This window comes from Prionailurus bengalensis, chromosome A3, assembly GCF_016509475.1.
Source record: "Prionailurus bengalensis isolate Pbe53 chromosome A3, Fcat_Pben_1.1_paternal_pri, whole genome shotgun sequence".
NCBI lineage: Eukaryota > Metazoa > Chordata > Mammalia > Carnivora > Felidae > Prionailurus > Prionailurus bengalensis.
Genome location: NC_057354.1, coordinates 45,147,587 through 45,161,042, shown reverse-complemented (window position 1 = coordinate 45,161,042; position 13,456 = coordinate 45,147,587). Strand labels below are relative to the sequence as shown.

The window sequence follows — 13,456 nt, the reverse complement described above, 5'->3', positions numbered from 1 at the left end:
TCTCTTCCCCCTCCTCCTCCCTCCGTTCTCCCACCTCCTCCTTCCTGGTTTGCCCTGTGTCTGCTTCGCTGGAGACTCTCAGCTCTGGCAGCTGTTCACAGACGTCCTGGGAGGTTGTGCCCAAGGGCTGCCCCTCCACGCTGCCAGCATGGGCCTGCCCCTCTGTTTTCTTGTTTCTAATGGTCACATCAGACCTCGTGGGGCCAGAGGTAGCCTATCCTCTCTGCTCCCTTCTCTCCCACTCTGCTCTTCCAGTGCCAGTCAGGGCAATGGCCCCTGCAGATACCTCTCAACTCCCAGTCCCCAGATTACGGCACACCTTTTACTTACTTCTGGCAAAGATGTAGCTGAGTGAAACAAAATGAAATTCTAAGAGAAAAATTAGATGCCCAGGGAAGTGTAAAGGATATAGATAAAGAGGTACCTAATGTTGAAGGTAGGATGACTGAGAATCAGATCCCAGCATTAGGGGTAGCTCTTTTGGCATGGAGAGAAAATCTGGAAAGAGAAGCAAAGGACCTAGAATCCCTCTTCTGAAGAAACATGCCATGGGGAATGTCTCAAGTCTCTAACTCCTGAATATGTGCTACTCCCTGCAAAGCTTTTCAGAAAGTCTATATGGCATTCTCATGATGACAAGTCACATGCTTTTTATGTTAATTTGCTTTGTAGTTGAGATATAATGTGCATACGGTAAAAATGCATGAACGTCTACATATACCTACTCCCATGTAACAATCACTTAAATAAATACCTAAAGCATTCCCAGCACCCAGAAGTTTCCCTGATCCCCCTGTCCAGCAATATAGTACCTAAAGGCAGATGCTCTTCCGTCTTATACCATCAATCTATTTTGTTCGGCAGCAAACCTTTTGAATTAAAAAACATATATATCAATAACTCCCTATTCTAAAGTTCTACTTTATTTTTTAAAAGACAGCTTTTTTCTATTTTGTTTTAAATTTGAATAACTACCCCCCCCTAAAAAACAACATACCAGATCTTTGCTGTGCCTATATTTCTTAAAAAAAAATTTTTTTAACGTTTATTTATTTTTGAGAGACAGAGACAGAGCACAAGCACGGGAGGGGCAGACAGAAAGGGAGACACAGAATCTGAAGCAGGCTTCAGGCTCTGAGCTGTCAGCACAGAGCCCGATGCGGGGCTTGAACTCACAAACTGTGAGATCATGACCTGAGCCGAAGTCGGATGCTTAACCAACTGAGCCATCCAGGTGCCCCCCTATATTTCTTTTATAATTAGGAAAAAATTACCAAAAAGTAAGAAACCTTAAAGAATGGATTAGATTCACTATGAGCTGATAATCCCAGTGACTTCAGTGTTTTATAGTCTAATGTTCATGAGACAATTACCAACTACAACAGCTAACTGTCTTGGCTAAACTGTCGTGGGGTATTGCAACTTATTAGCAAGCAGTGGCCACATCGTCCCCAGACGAGGCTGCATTTCAGAACTGGGTGACGTGAGGCAATATCTCTCGTTCTTGTGTCTCCAGAGTTTTGTGAGTTTTAATTAGTTAATGTTGATTATGTGTCGTGAGATTCTCAAATGTGAGGTACTATCCTAGGGAAAAGTCAAGGCACTGGTATTATATAACACACAACTAACACCACCACTGAGGCTGCAAATTTGCCCATTATTTTATTGCTTCCACTACCTATGCAGCTTAGAAATTACAAACTAGTGAGAGTAGAGGCACCATTTTCTATGTTCCTGCTCTTGAGATTGCTAAAATGGGATGGGTTTACCATGGAGCTAATAAAGCTGGAGGTTCAGGCCTCCTCTCCCAGTAAAGGCCCCTCCCATGGCACAGCATCTACTATTACATTCATAATTTTACATTTATTTTCTCAAAGAGGGCTCTCAAATTGTATAGACTTTGGGTCCCATGAGACCTGGATCTGCCCTGCTCTTTACCCAATAGTGATAGTACACGTGGAAAGCTAACTAGTACATTTTGATGGCTGCAGGAATAAATAATAGTAAAAAATATGGTGGTTTTTAACATTTTTTAAAATATAGACCAAAACTCCCAAGAAAAAATTTTTAGTGAAATGAAACAAACGGATTCTAAAAGAGTAAATATGAAAAATAAAGAATAAATATGGAGAAATCGTTTTTAAGACATTTTAAGAAACAGTCAACAACAGAATTTTAAGAAATAAGAACAAAAAGTAGGCCAAATTTCCTAATGAATATTAAGACATGTTATAAAGCCATAGTTAATGTGTTATTCAAGTAGGAACAGAACTGAATGGAATTCAGAAAAGAGCCAGACAATTATAAAATGCTGACATATGTAAAGGTGGCATTTCAAATTGGTGAAGAAAGAATAAACTATATAATAAATAGTACTGGCTCACCATATGGGAAAAAATTAATTTGAGCCCCTATTTCATTTTATACATAAAAATCACTTCCAATACATTAACAGGTTTATTATTATTATTATTATTATTATCATTATTTTGAGAGAGAGAGACAGCGCGCGCATACACAAAAGTGGGGGAGGGGCTAAGGAGAGGGGACAGAGGATCTGAAGTGGGCTCTATGCGGACTGCACAGTGGGGTTCAAACTCACGAACTGTGAGATCATGACTGAGCTGAAGTCAGATGCTCAACCGACTGAGCCACCAAGGTGCCCCCTTAATTTTTTTAAAAATATGTTTGAGTTATAGGAGAATAATCTGTGATCTCAGTGGTGGAGAAATTCTTCCTTAAAAATCCTTCTGCAAAAGGGTGGAAGTCATGAAAAGCAAAATACTTTTTATTTATTTATTTTTGTGTGTATGCCAGGCATTTTTATTTTAAGTTTTTATTTTAATTCTAGTTAGTTAACATATATACTTGACCACATCAGAATCTAAAAGGTCTGTCAAAAGTACCCGAAAAAGAAGTTTTTTTAAAAAGTAGATACAGGGAGGGGTACCTAAGTGGCTCAGTCAGTTAAGCATTCAATTCTTGATTTTGGCTCAGATCATGATCTCACAGTTTTGAAATCAAGCCATGCATTGGGCTCTGCACTGGACATGGAGCTTGTTTAAGATTCTCTTCTTTTCCCTCTGCCCCTCCCTTGCTCGCATGTACACATGCACATGCTCGCTCTCTCCTCTTTCCCCCCAAAGTAGATACATAGAGAAAATATTTGCAACACACCTCATGGAATAACTGAATTACAGAAAGGAGAAACAACCCATTAGGAAAGGCAATGAATGTCCAGAAATTTAAATGACCAATAAACACATAAAAGTGTTCATTCTCAATATTGTTCAGAGAAATAAAATTAAAACAATGATCTCTCCTTTCACACCTTTCAGATTGTCAAAAGTTTAAAAGGCTGACACTGAGTATGAACAACTGTGAAAGGGTCTGGAGAAAGACCACTGGTTTGGCCATGTTTGGTGGCCATGTGAGTACTTCCAAGCCCAGCAAGAAGAACTCCAGAAACAGAGCCTATGAAAACTTGCAAGGGATCCAAGGAGACATGCGCTGGGATGTTCACTGCAGCACCCTTTGCAATAACAAAAGAGCAGAAACAATTTAAGTGTCCATCTAAGAACAAATATGGCACATTCCATGCAGTGGATGGAATACTACCCCGAAGGTAAAAGGAGTGTCTTATACCTATGTGTACCAACATTATTAGATCTCAAAGAGTGGAGAAGCAAATATCAAAATATCACATACCCCAAAGACACCTTTTATATAAAAAAAACCACTGCCACAAAAGGGTAGTGTTTCTTCTATCAATATAAGGACTTCATATAAAGGTATAAAAGAGTGGGGCCCCTGGGTGGCTCAGTTGGTTAAGTGTCCGATTCTTGATTTTGGCTCACATCATGATCTCATGGTGGGAGAGAGCCCTGCAGTGGACTCTGCGCTGACAGCACAGAGTTTGTTTGGGATTCTCTCTCTCTCTCTCTCTCCCTCTCTCTCTCTGTACCCCTCCCCTGCTCATAAGCTCTCTCCCTCTTTCTCAAAATAAATAAATAAATGTTTTTTTTTAAGTATAAAAAAGAGGTCCGGGTGAACACACACTAAATTTTTTATAATGGCTATTTCTGGGGAGGAAAGGAAGAACCAGACTTGGAGGTGGTTCAATGGGAACTCAGCTTCAATTGCATTATTTTAATTTTTCAAAGAAGGACAGTTTCATGTGTTACTAATGCAATCAAGATTTTTTAAATGTCCAATTAAATTATTAAATGTCCAAAATATTTGTCCAATGTGTTACAAAATAGCCATTTTTATTTATTATTATAATATTACAAATGGTTTCAAAAAAGCCTGCCACATGAATTTAAATCATTTAATTTTAAGAAGGGGAAAGATTAGAGGTTCAAGTTAAATCATTCCACTAAACTTCGACGAGTTGCAAGCACTTTGAGATTCTCAGAGTAATGAATAAGATGTAGGCCCTCATATTCTACAAGGCTCACAAGCGATCACGTACACACACACATACGCACACACACCCTTATCTCTCTGTGTGAAAGCTGCTAAAGAAGGCATATGAATAAAGCACACAGTGTTCATTTATTTATTCATTCATTTAAAAATTTATATTTCACACCTACCATCTGTTAGACATTAACATTCTAGGGGTTTCAGCAATGAACAAGACTAACTTGCACTGCCAAAGCAAGTTAGTTAGTGAATGAGAAAACATTAAGTTATGACAGATGACATGTAGAAAATGAGACCCCAGGTGCTGCTTTAGATTGAGTGGTTGGAGAAGTCCTTCCAAACATTTAAGCTGAGACCCGAAGGCTAAGAAGTAGCCTTGAGACAGTAAAAGAGAATGGAAATGGGGAGCCTGGGTGGCTCAGTCGGTTGAGCCTCTGACTTCAGCTCAGGTCATGATCTCACAGTCCATGAGTTTGAGCCCCACATCAGGTTCTGTGCTGACAGCTCAGAGCCTGGAGCCTGCTTCAGATTCTGTGTCTCCCTCTCTCTCTGCCCCTCCCCTGCTCATGCTCTGTCTCTCTCTATCTCAAAAATAAATAAAAACATTTAAAAAAAAAAAAGAGAGAGAGAGAGAGAATGGAAACAATGAGTAGACAACTCTTTCTAGGAGTTTTGCTGAAGAGCAAAGACTTCCTTATTTCTTGACAGTTTTCCTTCCTTGATTTGCCTCTGATCCTGTGATCTTCTTTGTAATTATATTACTTTCCTGGGGCTGCTGTGACAAATTACAGTCACCTGGTAGCTTAATGATAGAAATGTATTCTCTCACAATTCTGGAAGATAGAGTCCAAAATCAGTATCCGTGGGCAGAAATCAAGGTGCCAGCAGGGACACACTCCCTCCAGAGATTTGGGAAGAAGCTGTTCCTACCGCTTCCAGCTTATAGTGGCTGTCAGCATCCCTTGCCATGTGACCACATCACTCCAATCTCTGTCTCTATGGTCACAATGCCTCTTCCTCTCTGTCTGTATTATCTCCCCCCTGTCTCTTTCTCTCAAAAGGACACTCGTGATGGGATGTCAGGCCCCTGAGATACTCTAAAACAAACTCCTTATCTAGAGATCCTTAATCACACCTACAAATACCTTTTCCCCAAAACTAAAGTAATATTTACAGGTTCCAGGGATCAGAATGTGAGCATCTTTGGGGAGGTAATGTTTCAGTGTACCTCAATGGGCACCTGTTACTGAAGGAGTACTGTGACCATCCAAATACTTACTAGGAAGGTCAAACTCAACTTGCCCAAATCAAAATCACAGCATCTCCATCAAATAATTAATTCACTCTTACTATTCTGATATTGCAAAGTGGTTCCACCATCTACCTAGTTTCTGCAGTCATCCTTGATTTTTCCCTTTTCCATAACCTTCCCTCTCCATATGTAGTAAAACATCAAATTCAATTAATTCTCCAAAATATGTCCCAGGCTTCATCCATAATCAATGTTCTGGTTCAGTCCCTCCTCATCTCTTTCCTGGACACTCCAGTGACCCTTGGAAAGTCTTCCTGTGAACCAGAAGTTGACCATGGGGCTTCTTTCTAGTTGAAAATTCCTCATGGATCAGCTTCAGGTATGTTGTGAATAGATACAATCTAATCTCCTTTGCAAGGCATGTAAAGCCTTGTCTCCCCTCAATCTCTTGTCCTGCTCCATCTCCTGTCACTACCCCACTTAAAGCTCTAGAAACTGAAATTGTACTTTCCCCTAATAAGCCATGGTTTCTAATACCTCCTTATTTTGTACATTTTGTTCTCTCTACTAGGAAAATCTTTCTGCTTATTCACCTAGAAAGCTCCAATTAGTTTTTGAAGTTTTGACTCAAAAGCTTTTTGTGTGTGAATTCTATGCTGATGCTCTCAAGATGACTTAGGTGTAATTCTGCTATAGTCCCACCACAATTTTCTAGCCTTCAAAACACTTCACTTTTTGTAAATTAATTTGTCCTGCATATTTATCCTGCCATTAGACAGTACTAGACTCACCATGTACTAGACTATAGACTAGGTTCCTAATGTCTACTATATGGGAAGTACTCAGTGTTTACTGAATGGCTGAATGAACAGCAAGAGGCTGATGATAAAGTTCACAATGATACAAAGAAAAACACTAGGCAGGCTGCATTAAAGGAAAAGAAAGGACTTTTTTCTTACTTTTCAAGGAAACTTTTCCCAACTGGACTGCAGTGCAGACTCCACACCATACAATATGACGAACTTGAGCTTAATTCCCTGGTAATCCCCATATCATTGTCTTTTTTTTTTTTTTTTTTTACTTTTTAACATTTATTCATTTTTGAGAGTGAGAGAGACAGCCTGTGAGCAGGGGAGAGGCAGAGAGAGAGGGAGACAGAATCTGAAGCAGGCTCCAGCCTCTGAGCTGTCAGCACAGAGTCAGACGCAGGGCTCAAACTCATGGACCTGTGAGATCATGACCTGAGCTAAGCAGGATGCTTAACTGACTGAGCTACCCAGGCACCCTTCCCATGTCATTGTCTTGAGATGAGACCATAGGTTTTAGCCTCCTCTAGGCTAAATTGGAGTTTGTGTCTCCAATAGAAGAGGAGAAAGAGGTCATGATCAAAATCATTAGCATTATTCTTTTTTGTGGGAATAAGGGTTGAAATGATGATGCTGGTTTTTTACCCTCCCTGTATTTAGGCCCTTGCTATGTAATTTCCTCTCCCTCTGATTCTGCGGTCAGCTGTGTGATCTGCTTTAGATAAAATAATGTGTATTAGTTCAAAGCCTAGACCTCAAGAGGCTTTTTGTGTTTCCACTTGGTCTCCTGCGCCTTTGTGGTCACCATAAGAACTCGCCCAATCTAGCCCGCTGAAAGGATGAGAGGCACATAGAGCAGAGCCACAGCCAGCCTAGATCAGCCAACAGGCAACCAACCCCAAGTCATGTGAGAAGACCCAGCCAAGATCAAGAAAGCTGCCTAAATAACCCCAGTTGTATCAGCAAAACATCCTTATTGTGGTATGCCACTGTGGTTTGGTAGCTGTTTGCTGGCAGCACTAGTGTGGTAATGGGTTATTGATGTAACCATGAAAGATAATAGAGAGAATTAACCAAATCCTGAAGCTGGTTCTTTGAAAATACTAATTAAATTGACACTGGTGAGATTAAGAAAGGAAAAGACACAAATAATGTACTAGTGTACTAGTAATGAAACATAAAAATACAGGTGACATCTATTAAGTAAGGTGGTAGATATAAATCCATAAGAACATTAAATATAAATGGACTAAATATTCAAATTAAAAGATAACAGTTGTCACTCTAGATTATTACACCTGGGTGGCTCAGTCGGTTAAGTGTCCAACTTCAGCTCAGGTCATGATCTCACAGTTTGTAAGTTCGAGCCCCATGTCAGGCTCTGTGCTGTCATCTTAGAGACTGGAGCTCCCTTCAGATTCTGTGTCTCTCTCTGTGCACTTTCCCTGCTTGTTCTCTGTCTGTCTCTCTCAAAAATAAATAAAAATTTAAAAAATTAAAAAAAAAAAAAAAAAGAACACTTGGGGCACCTGGGTGGCTCAGTCGTTTGAGTGTCTGACTTTGGCTCGGGTCATGATTGTGCAGTTTGTGAGTTTGAGCTCTGAATTGGGCTCACTGCTGTCAGCATGGAGCCTATTTTGGATCCTCTGCCCCCCCCCTCTCTCTGCCCCTCCCCTGTTCATGTTCTCTCTGTCTCAAAAATAAACATTAAAAAAATAACACTTAAACTCTATGCTGTTTATAAAGGGCACATCTAAAATGTAATGAAATAGGAAGAACGAAAATAAAAGGATGGAAAAAAGATACGGTATGCAAATATGAATCAAAGAAAGCAGGTATGGCCATATTAAAATCAGAAAAAGTAGACTTTAGGGGCACCTGAGTGGCTCATTTGGTTAAGTGTCCAACTCTTGATTTCGGCTCAGGTCATGATCCCAGGGCCATAGGATTGAGGCCCATGTCAGGCTCCGCACTGAGCATGGAGCTTGCTTAATGTTCATCTTCTCTCTCCCTTTGCCCCCTCCCCCACTCAAGTGCTCTCTCTCTTTCTCTCTCTCTCTCTGTCTCTTAAAAAAAGAAAAAACGAAAAAGTAATTCTAAGGCAAAATAATATCACTAGAGATGAAGAGGACACGTTATAACTGATTTTTTTAATTCAAAGAAGATATAATTATTTAAAAATTATGCACCTAATAACACAGATTCAATATATATAATGAAAAATGTTAGACTCTGAAGAGAAATCAGTATATCCACAATCAAAGCAGGGGATTTTAAGACACATCTCATTAATTGATCAAATAAGTGATGAAGTCAATAAGGATAAAATATTTGACAACATTATTATCAAATGTGACTGATTCATATAGAACCCTGCATCTAACAACTACAGGATAGTCTTTTCATAGACCCAAGGAACATTTTCAAAAATTGACCATATGTTCAACAAAGTTTAAAAGATTAAGATCAAAGTAGGTTCTGTGACTTCAACGCAATTAAACTAACACACAGTAATAAAAAGATAACTAGAACATCCCAAATGGATAAAGAAAATGTGGTATATACATACAATGGAAAATTATTCAACCTTGAAAAAGAAGGAAATCCTGCAATATGGTAACAACATGGATGAACCTTGAGGACGTTCTGTCAAGTGAAATAAGTCAGTCACAGAAGGACAAATACTGCATGATTGCACTTATATGAGGTACCTAAAACAGTTCTACTCATAGAAGCATAGAGCAGAATGGTGAAGCCAGGAGCTGGAAGGAGAGGATAATGAGGGGGGGGGGCAGGTTGGCTGCTATTCAACAGGTATAAAGTTTCAGTTATCCAAGATGAATACATGCAAGAGATCTGCTGAACAACACTGTGGCTACAGTTAACAAAACTGCATTGTACATTTAAAAAATTTAAGAAGGTAGTTTTCATGTTAAGTGTTCTTAACACAATAAAATAAAATAAATACATAACAGAAAAAGAGGGAAAGCACATTAGACCATGCAAGCTAAATTTGTGATCACACAAAATCAAGATGTTAGATTGATCCAGAAGATCACTCCATTCCAAACGGAAAGTTTTCATCCCACGAGTTTGGAGCAAAGGGCCCATGGGCAACATGGCCGAAGGCAGGGAAGACAAAGGTGGTGGTGAAGGGCCTGGGAAGCTGCCAGAGCAGGTAGAGGAGGAATCCCAGGTTTTGCACGGAACTGGCCACTGTAAGTGGTTCAATGTGCAAATGGGATTTGGATTCATCTCCATGATAAACCGAGAGGGAGGCCCCTTGGATATTCCAGTCGATGTGTTTGTGCACCAAAGCAAATTATTCATGGAAGGATTTAGAAGCTTAAAAGAAGAAGAACCAGTGGAATTCACATTTTAAAAATCTTCCAAAGGCCTTCAATCAATACGGGTAACTGGACCTAAACCACCCCTGTTTAGGAAGTGAAAGAAGACCCAAAAGAAAGACACTACAAAAAAGAAAAACAAAGGGAGATAGGTCGCTCTCCAGAAATGATTAGGGCCAACATACAACCCCTTCAAAAATAAGACTGTTTGGGGTGCCTGGGTGGCTCAGTCAGTTATGCATCCGACTCTTGATTTCAGCTCAGGTCATGGTCATGGTTCATGGGATGGAGCCCTGTGTCAGGCTCTGCACTGATGGTGTGGAGCCTGCTTGGGATTCTCTCTCTCACCCTTTCTCTACCCCTTTCCCACACTTGTGTTCTCTCTCTCTCTCAAAATAAATAAATAAGCATTACATACATACATACATACATACATACATACATACATAACAGATATCCCCATATGTTTGAGAATAAATATTCTTTTAAATAATTTATGGGCCAAAGAATAAATGAAGTGAAATTTCAAAAATATTGATAACGAGGGGCACCTGACTGGCTCAGTCAGTTAAGTGTCTGACTCTTGATTTCAGCTCAGATCATTGACCTCACCACTTGAACCGTGAGTTCAAGCCCCATGTAGGGCCCTGCATTGACAGTGTGGAGCCTGCTTCAGATTCTTTCCCTTTGCACCTCCCACATGTTCTGTCTGTCTGCCTGTCTCTCTCTCTTCTCCAAAATGAATAAACTTAAAAAAATATATTGATAATGAATATATTACATAACTTGTGAGTTGCAGCTAATTCCAGGCAGAGAATAATATTTCTAGTTTAAAAACTCATAGAAAAAAGGAAAAAAACTGAAAATCAATGAGCTAAGAATCCATCTTAAGATATAGGAAAACAAACATCAAATTAAGCCTAGGGGCGCCTGGGTGGTTCAGTCGGTCCGACTTCAGCTCAGGTCATGAGTTCAGCTCAGGTCAGTCCGTAAGTTCAAGCCCTGCATTGGGCTCTGTGCTGACAGCTCAGAGCCTGGAGCCTGCTTCGGATTCTGTGTCTCCCTCTCTCTATGCCCCTCCCCTGTTCGTGCTCTGTCTCTCTCTGTCTCAAAAATAAGTTAAAAAAAAATTAAGCCTAAAAATAAAAAGGAGGAAATAATAAAAGAGCAAAAATAAAATAAGTAACAAACATAAAATAGGGAGCACCAAACAAGCTAATAATTGGTCCTTTGAAAAGACTAAAAAAATTGATAAGCCACTAGCAAGACTATTCAAGAGAGAAAATACAAATAACCAAGGTCAGGAATTTTGAAAAAAGCAACATTGCTACAGAGCTTATGAACAGTAAAAGCATAATAGAAAAAAATGAAGAATGCCTTCAACTTTATCCTAATGCATTTGGAAATGTAAAGAAATGTACAAATTCTTATAAAAAATTACAAACTTAACCAAAGAGACAAAGAGGAATAGTTCTACTACAATTTATTTGAAATTGCAATAAAAAACCTTCCTCCAAAAAGTCCACCAGGTTCAGACAGCTTCCCTGGTAAATTCTATAAAACATTTAAAGAATAAACATCTCTATCCTTGCATAAACTTCCAAAAATAGAAGAAGGAAGAATACTCCTCAAATTGCTTTATGAGGCCAACAGAACCTCATTTCCAAAGTCTGGCAAAGATGTTTCAAGAAGGGAAAATTACAGACCAATTTCACTCATGAATGTAGCTGCAAAAATCCTCCACAAAACATTAGCAAAGAATCCAGTACTGCCTATAAATAAAAATATATTATTAACAAAATAGTTAACATACAAAAAATTAATCAATGTAATTCACCTCATTAACAGAATAATGAAGAATCATATGATCATCTCAGCAAGTACAGAAAAAAAGCATTTTATAGAATTAAATTCAATTTTAAAAAAACAACAACCATTATTGATAAATTTCTTAGCAAACTATAAATACAGAGACTTCCTTATACTGTTCATGGGTATTCACAAAGTCATCCTTACTGGTAATGTATTCAGAACTTTCCATTTAATATTAAGAACAACAAAAGGATGCCTGCAACACCATTTCTACCCAAGGTATTAGCTAGTACATGAAAAATAAATAAAAAGAATAAAGATTTGAAAATAAAAAATAAAAATTTACATTATTCAGAGAAAGTCCAAAAAAATCTGCAGATCATAGAATTAATAAATCAGTGTAGAAAGATCATTGGATATGAGGTCAATATCCAAAACCAGCTGCATTTCTATATAACAGCAATAAATAATTTGAAAGCAAAAAATGTTTTAAGATAAAATTTCCAAAAGTGTGAAAATATCAAACACCTAGGAATAAATCTAATAACAGATGTGAAAAAAAATCTGTTGCAACAAGTATAAAACATTGTGGAAAGTGGACATAAATAAATTGAGGAATATAGCATATTCATAGATTAGAGGGCTCAATACATTGTAAAGATGTCAATTCACCCTACACTGATCTATGATTCAAATCAATCCCATTCAAGATCTGAAATTATTATTTTTAAAAAGTATTTCTTGGTTTGATATTTATTTATTTATTTATTTATTTATTTATTTATTTATTTATTTATATATAGAGGAAGAGAGAGAGTATGTGCTCACACAAGCACAGAAGGGGCAAAGGGAGAGGGAGGGAGAAAATCTTAAACAGGCTCCATACAGGGCTTGATCTCACAACCACATGATCATGACCTGAGCTGAAATCAAGAGTTAGACACTTAGCCAACTGAGCCACCCAATGACCCCTCAAGTTATTATTTTTGAGCTCTCAAGTTTATGTGAGAAATCAGATAAGCTATGTTTTTAATTTTTTTTTTTTTAAAGAATTTTTTAAGTAATCTCTGTACTCAATGTAGGGCTTAAACCCACAACACTGAGATCAAGAGTACAAAGCTCCAGGGACTGAGCCAACCAGGTGCCCCACAGAGAAACTGGTTTCAAAATGTTTTAAGGTAAGTTTGTTTATTTGTTTGTTTGTTTGTTATGACTATGTTACTTCCTGTAGTTTAACTTCTGAGTTCTTTATGGTTACTTTGATTAAATAGATAAGTATTTTTTCAGAGTAATCTGTGATCCTATTAAAATCAGATGTTCAAACCTTTTAAGATATTTGACAACTTTTGGTATTTTGCCTTCCCAAAATAAAATCCTAAGTAAAATCGTGATCCTTAACTGACTTCCCAGGGGGTCCCTGGAAAATCTCTAAGGATTTGTTCTTTTCCTTGTAAAATGAGAGATATCTAAAATTCATTAAATACATTGAACTGCATAAGAAGAACTGTCAAATAAGAAGAGATGTTTAACTTTCCCTAGGTTATATTTGTGTGGGTGAATGTTATTAATACAAATATTTCAGGGATTATATGAAGGTCCTAGAAATTTGTCAATGTCCTCACTGTCCATATGTGTCCTGGTACTGCTTTGCCTGATATTAGACACAACAATAATATAATGTTATCAACATTCCAGTTATTACTTGCAAATGCAGTGTGCCACAGAAACAACAACATTTCCTTGTCAACTGTATTAATTTCATAACAAACGCTCATAAGATCTTCAGCCACAGCCAGTTAAGTCTTTTGCCC

The 13,456-nt window shown here is 38.2% G+C and overlaps 1 protein-coding gene across 2 annotated transcripts in view; it reads right to left on the bottom strand.

Annotated features, from left to right (window-relative positions):
* CFAP61 (cilia and flagella associated protein 61) overlaps positions 1-13,456 on the bottom strand; it is a 285,028-nt gene that overhangs the window by 202,609 nt on the left and 68,963 nt on the right. The gene's annotated exons all lie outside the window — the stretch shown is intronic.